General features: G+C 31.0%; 1 protein-coding gene across 1 annotated transcript in view; it reads left to right on the top strand.

The window, feature by feature from the left end:
* LOC113394184 (ras-related protein Rac1) overlaps positions 1 to 13,769 on the top strand; it is a 43,277-nt gene that overhangs the window by 747 nt on the left and 28,761 nt on the right. The window lies entirely within an intron of this gene.

Here is a 13,769-nt window from a genome sequence, read left to right as displayed (position 1 = left end):
AAAGGTTTTTTTCTGTTAATATGAAATTTTGTTTCAAAATAATGAGTATAAATCTTATTATTATTTATTTCAATACTGTATATAAACTTAACATCAACAGTAATAAACAGATACACTAACATTTTTTTTTACTTTTCTCACAAACTACAAATTAGATGAATATTAAAAAAAAAAAACTAGACAAACTTGTAAACACAAATTAGCCTTTATATATACATTAATAATGGCTATAATATTATAAGGGCTATTCATCATAAGTAAAAATCTACATATGTTTTGCCGTAGTGTAAGAGAGGAAATAGAACAATTTGCATGCACCCCGGTGTCTTCATGTCACTGGCCTTTTAAGCTCACCTTGAGTCATCTTTAGAAAAATAAAACATATCTGTATGAAGTCTATGAATACAAATAACATGATGTATCTTTAATAATAATATTCTCTTTTTTTTTCAATTACTTTTACTACTTATAACAAAGGATGCATGTAAACAATAACATTTAAAGTGCTATTATTAATTAAAGTACTTATGTAGAACTGAAGTTTAAACCAAGGCTATTAATTATAATATTTAAATAAAATTGCAATGTTAATTTTTTCTTATAATTTAATTCTTTCCTCTTATTTTATTTTATAATACTTTATACCTAAAATTTTACATTATAAAAGATATTCTCTTCTCTGGTAGTAAATTTATTTAAACAAATTATTAATAAAAATATATTGATTTTGATAATATGAAGGCATATCTTAAAACAGCCACTGTTCTGTTGCATCCATTGTTATAAAAATTATATAACAGATTTTGACAAATTAATATATTTTTAAATCCAGATTCAGTCTTAGACTAACACAAAACATCACTAAAAATCAATTCTAGTGATAGATAAAATAAAAAATGAAGACTCCCTATCCTCATCATCTAATTTATTGGTAGAAGGTATAGGATGAAAATGAAGTATGAATACCCAGTTAGAAAAATAATTATGTTTGTGAACTTAGGTTTCAGAAAATACATTCATTAAGGTTTTTTATATTCAGAATCTAAGATATAAAAATTACTTCATGCCTCAATAGTTATAAACTTATAGACCAAGGTCTTAGTGTAATAATTTGCAAGAGATATGTGGAAACTATTATTTTGCAAATATTTCGCGGTTGCTGAGTTTTAAAATAAACAGCTATCATAGAACGGTAAATTTATATAATTGATTTAATGGTGGCCTCAACTTTATGAATAGGTTACCGGCATTGAATACACAAATAAATGTTATTTTTGTAGCATATATCCTCCTTGCTTCAGCAAGGTCGTTCTATGACATTTGTAATTTAGTATAGTGACTTGTGTTTATTCAATCTGGTGTTCAGTAAAAAAAAAAAAACATTTATAAGCAGTGACTTCTCGCAAATGAGTCTAATCAACAAATATATTATACTTTTTTTACTATCCCAATACATTTGTTCTAACATATATATTAAGTTTGTTCATTTTAAATAAATGTTGCCATATGAATCCTTGTTTTTATAAAATATTGCATATCGTTTTGCATAGATGCAATATTATAAATGCGAAAGTGACTCTTGCTCTTCTGTTTGTTACCTCATTACGACGTAACTCTAACCTATTGTAATGGAATTCGATTCATTCAATGAGAGGTAATCTGGTAACCCGATAAGAACGTTTATATTATATACGGAATTTGAGAAAAAAAAGTATAACATGTATTCATATAATGTAAGTGTCTCGTTGATAAAAGTCTTCATTATTTATGATTGTATGACGTCTAAATGTCGGCTGTACTAAAAAATATATATATGAACGATAGTTCCAATGTAAGAGAAGACTAACGTAACGTACTCTGATACGATATAATTTAGCATTACTATTAATAGCTTTCTTCAATTAAATTTAAAATATAAAACGTGATTACGCAATGAATGCCTCGTATGTCAAATTGAAAACTTCTGCAATGTGTAAACAACTAGGTAATGCTCGGCATGCAAAGCAAAGCAAAATTATTCGACACAACTCGCATGCCACCTTGTGCGTTTAATGGTACTATGCCAAAAAACTTTGTGCACGTACCACAATGAGACACCAAAGTTACTTCTAAATTGCAATTATACACAATCGTATATTATTTTATGTGTTTTCGTTTAATAGGTTTTGTTTTTTTTAATACTTACAAACTATGGTTGTATTCCGCGTTGACAACGAGCGTCTTTAGAAATCCAACCTTTCTAACATTCAAGTTAATGTTGGCCAAATATAGAAACCTACGACATGTGCTTGGAAAGTCGATGTAGGTAAGTACGTGAAAGAAAGTGTCCTGGTACTGCGAGTTTAGTAGCGGCTGAGTTGCCATGTGTAAAATTAAATATTAACACATCGATTATTTTCAACACGCCCAACAATGCATCTTGCGAAATTCCGTGAACTCACTAATAAGGTTGTGCGTTTGGCAATCGGACAATTGACATATCAATAAAGCTGTTTGAATCATTTCACTTTTGAGTATGGTAATACCATGGCCAAATTATTTTTTTGATTCCAATTTGAATGCATTAATAGAGACTAATTTAAAGTCAATGCTAACTTTTCATATGCTACAATTATCAGAATTTGTTCGGTATGAGGATGAGTAGGAAGTTCAAAATAAACACACAGAAAGTTTAAGTATTTTACACATTTATCATTCATAATCTAAGATGTCTACAAAAATGTATATTCAATGGATGTAAAAGTAATTGTACCGTGAACAATAACCGCAACACCTTTATTTTTAAACCGGTTTGTGGTCAAAGGCGCTTGTCAGGGCAAACAAAAAAATATCATGAATAAAAAACTACTTGAAAATCTTAATTAAGATTTTATCTGGATAAATAAGAGTTTTTAAATAATCTTCATAAGCATTTTAAATATACACGAAATGTCTTTTCCCCAATTTTTAACTGAATAATTATGTGATTTATTTGATATCTTCCAATTTATTTTGGATTGTTATTTTCCTTTGCTTTTCCATGTTGGTTTAAAAAAATGCGACATCTAAATTTTGTAAATAGTTTAGTTAGAATCGCAGTTATACAAGTAGTAATTAATTTCATTAAAATGAAAGATTTTTATCTATAAAAATAAAAGATCGAAACTCATAATCATCAAATCAACTCACGTTTTCGGCCATTATGGTTTTAAGACATGACGTCATCGTTCAACGTGTTAGTATTATTTTGTTTTGCTGCGACTATTACTAGTATTAACAAGTATCCTCCTTTTGAGGATATTCGCCGACTAGAATACTACAACAAATTCCTAGTATATTAAAAACACGGCTGAATTGTCTTTCCGCGCGCACAAGAAAAAATAAAATAAAAAGCATAGATATTATAGTAAACTATCTCAAATCAACCATAATACAATGAGTAATCTTAAATTTCGATTCGTCATAACGTTAGGTTAAAAATAAATAAGGAAACGAATTAGTTACTAAGTAGTGTACCACTTTGCTTAAAACACGAATATTAGGAATAATTCAACGTATCAATATTATATAATTTATTACACCAACCAAAATAATTTAATTTATTTTGTTACGTTATAAAAATATGCGACTCTTTTTGCTCCAATGATGTAAATATTGTTCTCGGTACGTTTTTGCATTGTAAAATAGACTTTCAATATGACTAAGCGTTTTTTAAATTAAAATTCAAGTATTCCACGTTGCCTTCTGTTCACAACAGTAGAGCTATTCTGTGAGTATAAACTCAAAACTCACTTCCGAGCACGATCGTAAAATGTCAGAAAGTAATGTGCGTCATTGATTATTATTATAATTATAACGTTTAGAGAATACACGCATCGAAACAGAGTACCGACGTGAGTCGGTTTTCAACATTTCATGTATGCGATACGAAGTAAGTTCTAACTTCTAACAGAATTGTGTCAGGACTATATTCAATCACATGTTTATTTATCCGCAATCGTTTTTAGTAATATTCCGTATTTTTCAAAGCATTATGTTTCCGGAGGATTTCACTTATTGCTTCTAGTTTAAGTTGGGATTGGGAAATGGGATTATACTGACGAAGCGACTCCTTTATTATAATTTTTATTTATTAGTATGTCGAAGATTAGTGGAGCTTGATTTTGTCACAGAATATTTGCAACTTTTACTAATATGCAATGTAATTTAATATAGGATTTAAAAAAGTAATATTTTACCTGCCTAAAAATCTCGAAATATAAGTTACGGAAAAGACGCTGTGGTTCGTCCTAGCCCTGATCTCTGGTCGTTTCGGGTTCTCCCTTTGGATTACAAAATTGCACTAAAATAGTAACTACTAGAAACTCGCCGGTTTTCTTGTCCTTTCTTGGTAAAATCTTAAAACCTCGTTTCCTTTATTAAGTAGCTTCACGTAGAACTACCATGACTATATATTATTATGCCGATTCAAAAATGCTAGTGAAAGAAATTTGAATACAACTGATTGAATCTTGCGGGGCTGTATTCATTGATATTATCACGTACCCGCATAATCTCGTATGTCATGTATCATGACGTAGCCGATTTCCCACGTCCAGTGTGATTGATTAAACGGCAACAATTGTTGAAATTATTTATTTGGTTATTTAAGAGAGATATGTTGATATTAAGTACATTATTATATAATCTGTATCTATTAATTGATGTGTCGATACGTATTGCAGAATCAATGGAGGTTATGGATTTTTAAATGATTAACCGTCTGATGATGTTGTTTCCGTTTGGGAAGGCTCTAGTTTTACGCAAGGAAGAAAATTATATTAGGATCTTGGTTTCGTCATTCGTAAACTAGGTATTAAAAGTTATTCTCTCGTTCAAAAGTAATTACGACTGCCATAAAGTCACGATAGATTCGGTATTTCCGACAATTCAAAATAGTTTATTTAATTCGATACGATCAAAGATAGTTGTTTGTTGCGGTTTCTTTATCTTTGATCTTCAATTCAAGTTAAGCGAATTGTAATTAGGTTACTGGTTTATGTTATCTTTTCGGTTTGTACTCCAATATTCCGAGAGGATCCGTCGTTCATTATTTATGTAACCATCCTTAACGCAATAGAAATGGTATGTCTACCATTTTGCATTTACCCGGCTTATTAATAAGCTTGTCTGGTAATAACAGATTTCTTCGTCTGAATTGAATTTGTAACGATGACTTGTCTTGTTAAATCAAATCTATTTTATTCAAGTAAACTTTACAAATAAACGTTTTTGAATCGTCAAAATATATTCTTACTCTACCGCCGCTCGGAATGAAGAAACTATATACTTAAAATAAATTATTTAAAGAAATTATGTATATTGCAGTTAATATATTCTTGAAGTAAGTAAGTAAGAACTACAAAGTTAGACATTTGATCAGCCCTATAATGCTCAAAGTTCAAAGATCGATATATGATTTCCATTACACTGTACTAGGTAGTAGATATTGAACCTAACGAGGGAAAGGTTCATTTTAGCGGTCTCAACGAATGGAACCCTTTCACCGTTCGACATGGAACGACAGAGTCCTATTAAACGAGCTCGATTCACATCAAGGCCCTTAGATAGAAACGCAGACATTTTAAGTGCTTATGGTATATTTCCATTTCCCACTGCATTAAGTGGCATTTTGTATTCCAACTAGGGTAGTGAGAGATTTTAAAAAATTGGCTTGTGGTCCTTATTATCATTTAATCTGATTTTGAGGATTACCTTATCAAGAATTATTACTATCAAAATACTCAAAAATGAAAATTATGTGGGTTTGATACTTTGAAGAGTTATTGTTTTATTTTACGTATATATTAGCCAGAAATCGCTGGCTTAGTACCCTCATTTCCACAGAATTAAATTTGATATTTTTTATGTAGATCCTAAGACATACCTTGTAATCAATAAGAGTGATGTATGAACGTAAATATGTACAGAGTATGTACCAGAAAGTTTTTTGTGTACTATTTGGTTATTGTTTAGATGTCCGAAACTGGATTAATCCGGATATACTGAATGTCCTATATAAATATGTATAGGTACATATCTAAGCAATCCGTTGTTAATTTAAACGTATTTCTATCCGTATCTAGGTGTATAATCTGACTTATTATTATAATTGTATAGTTTAGTTTTACTAGAGTATAGTAACCCATCGTCGAACTGTACTCTCGGGTCTTAGTCGTGATGCGTTTTACTCTTCGCTGGTGTATTATCGTCGCTGACTTCATCTTACTAGTAATTTTATGTCGAATCGAAACCTTATAGCTTTGTCGACATACAGATTTAATTTATAATTAATTAAAGTCTGTTTTTTTACTCGTTTAATTATATATTCTCGTGAATTGTTATTGCTTAGTTTTGAAGTATATTTTTAAGTTTAACTATAAAATAGTCTCAAAAATGCAGGCTGAAAGAGCCGTTTTTTATTAATGCCGTTGCCGTTTCTGCTCCAATGGATTAATATAGTCCTTGAGAAAAATAAGTAAAACATAAAAATAAACTTTTCAATTATGCATTTTGTGTGCATTAAAAGAAATAATTAATTCGTTTAAACAAAACTGGAATCGCAGACTTTAATCGGTCTCTGAATTATACAATATAACGGATGTTCAAATAGATAATATATTTTATTTTTATTGCATTCCAAACGTTCAGTTCAAAGTTACATATCTCCTTATAATATCTGTTCGTGCTTTGATCTGATTAAACAATTTATCCATCGCGTAGGCACTTGCATCTTACGTCCCCTTCTTAATAACCAACACTCTCGTCGCTAATTGGGTCACGTGGAGTTGGTACTTTTTTATACTCTCGTAATTACTTTACATGAAATACGAGGTTAAATCAAAAAGTTCCTAGAAATGGATATACACGGTCTATATAATATTTTGAAGGTAGATTGATAATTTTCTTTAAGATTGTCATTTGAATTAATCATGTCGTTCACAAGTAAATAAATGGTTTTATACAGTTGTTTGAACACAAAAATATGTATAAAAACGTACATAACTATGTGCGAAAAAAATTTCACACGGAATTCTTGAATATTCATTGACTCAATTTTCAGTGATTGGATCATGAGCCTCAATCATCTAATAAAGTTAGGTACATACATCTAAAAGAAAAAAAGTATTGTTTTATTTGTTTATCAAACTCTATTTCGATTATTAATGTCGTTTGAGGCTTTTACAGTTATGCACAAGTGTGCAGTGTGCGGTTATACTTATGAATCTTTATACAAATTCTATTGAAATGGATATGAATGCGTTTGTATAATATTTTCAATAGGCAGACTGGACGGTACTTATGTAAGTTAAGTGAGCAACAATTGCACTTGTCGTCATTCCAGGAGGGTAACGAACGGTTTAGATGGGGTCTTTATTATGTTTAAAGTTTGATGTACTCGTATAACAGTGATGGATGATTAATTGATGATTATTTAAAGTTTTTTTTAACCAATTACGCCGGCGCAAAGCAGAATTAGGTTCAATAACTTATCCATTTCACATTGTCTCGTATCCGGGGTCTCATTTAAATTCTATCACTTAAACAGACTATGTGTTCAGTAATCTACTATGGCCTATGGTGGGCATATTGTTAAGTTTACAAGATGAGTTAGAGAATAAGTAATTTTTAAATTTACAAGTCGAATTTATGATAAATAATTTAAATAAATAATTTTTCTACCGATTGAAAAAAATGGACTTAGTGTAAATTAGTCAGTATAGAATAAAAAATGACAATATTTTATAATTGAAGTCTTTATTGTGAAGTTTCATGTAGGTGCTCATATCACAATGATCGATAATAATATGTACTAATATTATAAATGCGAAAGTAATTCTGTCTGCCTGTAGAGCATTCTCTTTCATGGCCAAACTACTGATACGAATTTGATGTAATTTGGTATAAAGCAAGCTTGAACTCCAAGGAAATACGTAGGTTTTTTTATGCCCAAAAACGCAGTGTAGCCGCGAGCGACAATTAGTCAAATATAAATTGTTGGCGATTTCAAATTAATTTAATCATTTTATCGTGACGTTACATCGAATTATGTATTAGCATATTTGTGTTGCTGTTGGTATCTCGAATCGAGCCTTACCAATACCGAAAAATTATCCACCGCGTTAGATACCTAGTAGAGTAACTTATTTATGTTTCTATGGCATTATTTAATAACATTTTTACATTGTATACTTTTATGATGTATCTGTCTTATTTAAGATGTACGCTAATTTTCTTTGAAATCTATAACATTCGAGCTGAAACTGAATTGAAGACTTACAAAATTTGTCCAAAGAGATTACAATATAAAATACATATATCGTACTCATAGAATAGAATATATCGTATAAATTGTTAGTCAAATAACTTCAGGAATGTAATGGGTACAAAATATGACAAAATTAGTCGAACATTCCTGTAGTCCTGTCACATGTGCCGATTTCATAACCTTGCACTCCCCTCCTACGGAAACTTCGTTTAGTGCGGATCGAGAGAATTTAACCGGAGAATAAACAGTTACACGTTTGAAATTTGTAGTATTTTCTGCTGAATACTCATTTCATACAATTTTGTAAGCGTGAATTTGTACGTCGGTTGGTTTATGCATAAACTAGATAATACCATTTAATAAGTTCATTAATTTTGTGAATTCTTTTTCAACTTCTAAGTCAAATTGATTCCTCAAGTGTAAAACCGATTAAGCCTAATTTATGCTTAGTCAATACAGATAAAAATATATTTGATATTTTATAAAATATTATATTTTTTTAAATATCGTATTTAAAAGACAGCATAAACGTAATCCCTCTAAGGTATTCTATATTTCTCAGATAGTATAATAAATTAGACAATGTTCCGTGACATTTAATGCACAAAGGTATGAGACGTGAAGTTATGCTGGTACTAGGTAAAAAAATAAATTATAAATCTTATAAATCCACAACAGCGCGATTTTTAAGACATTTTCTGCCTCGCACAACCACTCTGTGGAACCAGCTTTCGCCGGCGGTTTTTCCGAAAAAATACGACTTGGGAACCTTGGGAAAAGAGCGTACTCTTTCCTGAAAGGCCGGCAACGCACCTGCAAGCCCCCCGGTGTTGCAGATGTCCATAGGCGGTGGTAGTCACTTTCCATCAGGTGAGCCTCCTGCTCGTTTGCCACCTCTAACATAGGTAAACGAAAGTCAACGGCAGTTTCCAAAAAAAATCCCTCTACAAAATTCTATGCAAGATAAAATTAGAATACTACTTTCGTCATCTCAAAGAGATTCCAATGCGACGTAAAAGAAAAAAATATTGCATTTATTACCCCCTGACAAGAAAAAATTGATACGATTTTAAAATAAAATAACTGGATCTGACCTAGTTTTGGCAATTAAATTTCCGTTTCTGCGGTCGTTGGGATTGACCTTACTGACACTGAAATTCCGACCCGTCCGAATATTAAACCGGCAAACCAAACGTCAAACACACTTGATATCACTGTAGTATTTACTTCGACAGTTGAACGTCGGATTCTGTTCAGCCTGCAAATGAATCAAATCGTTTACAATTCGGCAACGAGTATTGCAAATCTATTCTAGTAATCCTGGATGATGATGTTGATGGCTTTACAAAATTAAATACTTTAATAAAGGATGCGAACAATTTCTATTTTTTATAAAGAAAATAAAATAAACCATTGTTCTTCAAGATATGTATGTGCTGTAACCAGAAAATTACATATGCTGTGTGGCAAATGAAATGAATGGACATGTATTTCCGTTTGTGCTCGATTGCATCTATCACTGTGGACAAACATTCATAATACGTTCATAAGATATGATAATTAGACGCGAGGAACCACATTCCAATAAAAACTTTCTATAGAAATTTGTGAGTTTCTTTAATTTGGAGAAAATATCATGATTATATTCAATTTATGACGTGATCTTGTTTAAATGGTTATTACGTTGTTTTAATTATAAATTTAAATATGTTTATATGTTAACTAAATGAAAGCCTATTCTCTATCGCACATATAAACTTTGTTTCATAATTCACAACTTTTCTCTCGGTACTCGGAAAGGTACGACGACAAAAGAAACTGGAACATTGTTTAACGTACCGTGTACATTATCCGCACAAAGCCCTTTTAACACGAGCACCCCTAGCTCCAGTAATCACTACCATCCCCACTAGCCTAATTCCCGTACTGTGATCCTGTCTAGTCAGTCGACTGACCTGGTTACGTTCTCGACTTACAATACCGTGCGAAGTTTCTACAATACATAAAATACTGTGCGCAATTGTGGTTTAAAGTCTATATTCCATGCATTTGCCCTTTTTAATTTATCAGACCTAGTTTCGTTATTGCACTTTTATGTAACACTCGATTTTGCGATTTAAATCAAAAGTATTGATCATTGAGACGCTTATTTTATCGATACACGTAATATTATCAGTTTTTATCTTATCAGTAAATTTATCTGAAATCTGATCAGATTTTTTAGAATATCAATTACGTCGACATTATTTAATTATATCTGCACAGTTGCATAAAATTGCTTGATCAACAAGCCATTTTCTAGGACATTGTTATGTTGATTTGGTTTAAAAATATTTCGTATTTAGTATTACAGGTTATTGGAAAATAAGAAAAGATATAACAATTACGTGGGCGAGTCAATCCGTATAGATTAGTTTTTCCGCTCCGAAGATTGCTTTCCACCGGATTTCGCTTTAATTATAAAAATGTTCATAGCATTGATCTATTTTTGTCTTTGCTTTTGTGGAAACGGGGAAAAATTTACAAGAAAATTAATCACGCTACCGAAAATGCTGGTATGAAAAATTCTTTGCCGAGGTAATTGAGTTAGTGGCGGAACTGACTTATTGGGTAATTGGATAATCGTCTCGCTAAAAATCCTTAATGCCAAGTATGCTGTTTCAATTTTTGTTCTATTATGTCATTTTTAATTCGTCATGAATTTTTAATAAATTTCTTTAACGTTCTTCTCTAAACGTCATATTCTTATTTTGAATCTACAATTCGATATTATTAAGCATCCTCTATATCAACGAGGCAGCCTTAAAAAATGTTATATTGTATTGATCAATTTTCAGGATAATGAATCGATCTGAACTTTATCAGCAAATAATATTATTTATCGATATTATCTTGTTAATTGTTATATTTGTAGAAATTCAAGTAACAATCGTCAGCTTCGAGTAAACTTTATTAATTCTAGTAATAAATCGTCTCGAGCTAAACTTAAACAGTATCAAGTCCATTGGTAACTCAAATTTTATTTGTCATTTTATTTAAAAAACAAAATAATATTCCGTTCAATAGCTCACAGCATACGTATGGTTTGCAAATATCTAGTTAAAGAAACTGTTAATCCTCGCAAGGTTGGTATTGCATTCCATTTAGAAACGGTGATAATTGAGTACATCCGTTTCCTTTGCAACATATTCCTTAACATTAAAAACGTATATTATTTCTAAAATAGTAGTGACGTTAAAAAATATTATACTTACTTTTATAACATGGTGAGTCGTAATAGACTTTAGGTAACTGCGTAGATCTTCGCTTCGATTATCTCTTGAGGACACTTGCATACTAGTGCCATAAACATCCAACCTGAGGTTTAAAATTGTGGCAAAAGGGTGTGGTGACCATCAGAGGGCGCCCATTTAGTCGTCTATCCTATACAATGTTAAAATAATTGAATAGTAGGTCAATTACGAACCGTAACTGAATTTAAACTCAAGCTTTGCTTCCCAAAGGTAGTAAAATCAATTGTAATCAAATCAAATTGAGAATAAGACTATTTGCCCATTGGACGTTCTAATAAATTGACGTTATGATGAAAAATCCAAAGTTGTGCTATATAGAGATAACGAAGATGTTCATTTTCAGTCACTACTATTCGTTTCATTACCAACGAAAATCAAATGAAATAATAATGAAGTTTTTAAAAAAAGTTTTTGTTAGAATTCAAAATACCTAGTTGGTTTTGGTATAATTGGAATTATATAAATTTAAAACTATGCTGACTCTAGAGATTCATAGTAGACTATGAAAGGGTAAAGTTACCCCATAATTATGCTATAAAGTGTTTCCTCCCGCGTTATCTTACGAGGGGCTCATAATGAGGGTAAATAATGACTCAGCTATCACGTTGCAGCGAATTATAAGTGAGCTTTAAAATGTTTGCAACGAGGGTCATCAAAACTAGTCCACTGCGCAAGTATTTTTTGAAAATAAGGTAAGGAAAGGATTTAAATAAAAATATTTTTGATAATGTTTTTATAGGGATAAAAAACTAATATTAGTCTAAGGAGGGCCGCTATTCAAAATGGAAATTAATTAAGAAGAGCCGACTTCACGAGCTTTACTACAAATTATGAGAGTACTTACATTGTGTCTCACTAATGTTATAAATGACAAAGTATGGGTTGTTACTCGAATCACGGCTGAACGGATCAGAATAAAATTTGGCACGGAGACAGATTTTAGTCTGGAATCGCATATAGGTTTTTTTATACCTGAAAAATGTACCTAACACCTGACACACCCACTGTGTGGGTGAAGCCGCGGCGCGGGCGGATACTAGTTACATAATAAAACTGAAAGGTGCCTCTTCAAATTGGTGACGTATAAATTACCTTTGAATAGAGTTAAAAAAATATTTTCTTAATTCTTATGCGTGCTTTGACAATAAACCTTACGTTCGACCAATCGATGTTCCTCCATTGATATATCCTGTAATCCTGTGTCGAGAGACTGTTATATCGACTGTTTAATAAGAGTTTTTTTTGGATTAGTATTTCATAAATAAATATTGGTTTAATAAACTCACGTGTAAATATTACAAACACAGCTACATTGTGATTTAATATATATGTTTATTATATTGGATAGATTATCTTCTAGAGGTTAAATGGTGTTTTTTTAGCATATTATTAGTAAATATACGAGTAAGTAAAATGATAATGTTTTTGCGTTATTATAGTATCTCCACACTTCAACTCAACTTCTTTTACTAGTTAGCACTGGTGTTAGTTATAACTCGTATTGATTAATTTTTTTTATTTTATTTTTAGGATTTAAATGATCAATAATGTATCACCGTTCTGAGATTTATGCGTTTTGTAAATCTACAGTGCCAACTGTCCGTGTGCCTCACGCGAGTATTCATGAACAGATTGACAAGTAATCCTTTCATTCAAACGATTATCGACAAGCTACTGTGATTATGGATTAGATTACTAATGAATTAATGTATTATACTCCTAACACACACATACAAAAAGTTCATGCTTGGAAGAGCACTGTCAATGTCAGGTACTCGCGAATGAGTCTACCGTGCTAGTCGTTTGCTATTAAACAGGTACGAAGTCCATATATCTTCTATATCTTAAGTTTTTGTTTCATTTGGCGAGGTATTTAATTATATCTACGTAAATTTAAGCTTCCTTTTAAACATTTTTAATCAGAGTTATTGTAATATATATGAAGCAGTAGTTTGTCTGTATTAGTCAAGGATACTAAAAATTACGATGGTTTTTAATGTGCTTTATAATAACAACATAGTATTTTAGTCCAATACAAAATTTTAAAATCTTAAATGATTGCTTCATTCATTATAAAGCAATAAATTAACAGTTAATGTGCTTAACAGTTATTATATTGCCAAACTATGTAACCATGATCAACAAACGTACCACACATTAACAAATTCTGTGTTCTGGTTTGAGGGATG

This window comes from Vanessa tameamea, chromosome 9 (assembly GCF_037043105.1).
Source record: "Vanessa tameamea isolate UH-Manoa-2023 chromosome 9, ilVanTame1 primary haplotype, whole genome shotgun sequence".
Classification (NCBI taxonomy): domain Eukaryota; kingdom Metazoa; phylum Arthropoda; class Insecta; order Lepidoptera; family Nymphalidae; genus Vanessa; species Vanessa tameamea.
The sequence above is the reverse complement of the archived record's forward strand: the minus strand, read 5'-3'. Positions and strand labels throughout refer to the sequence as shown.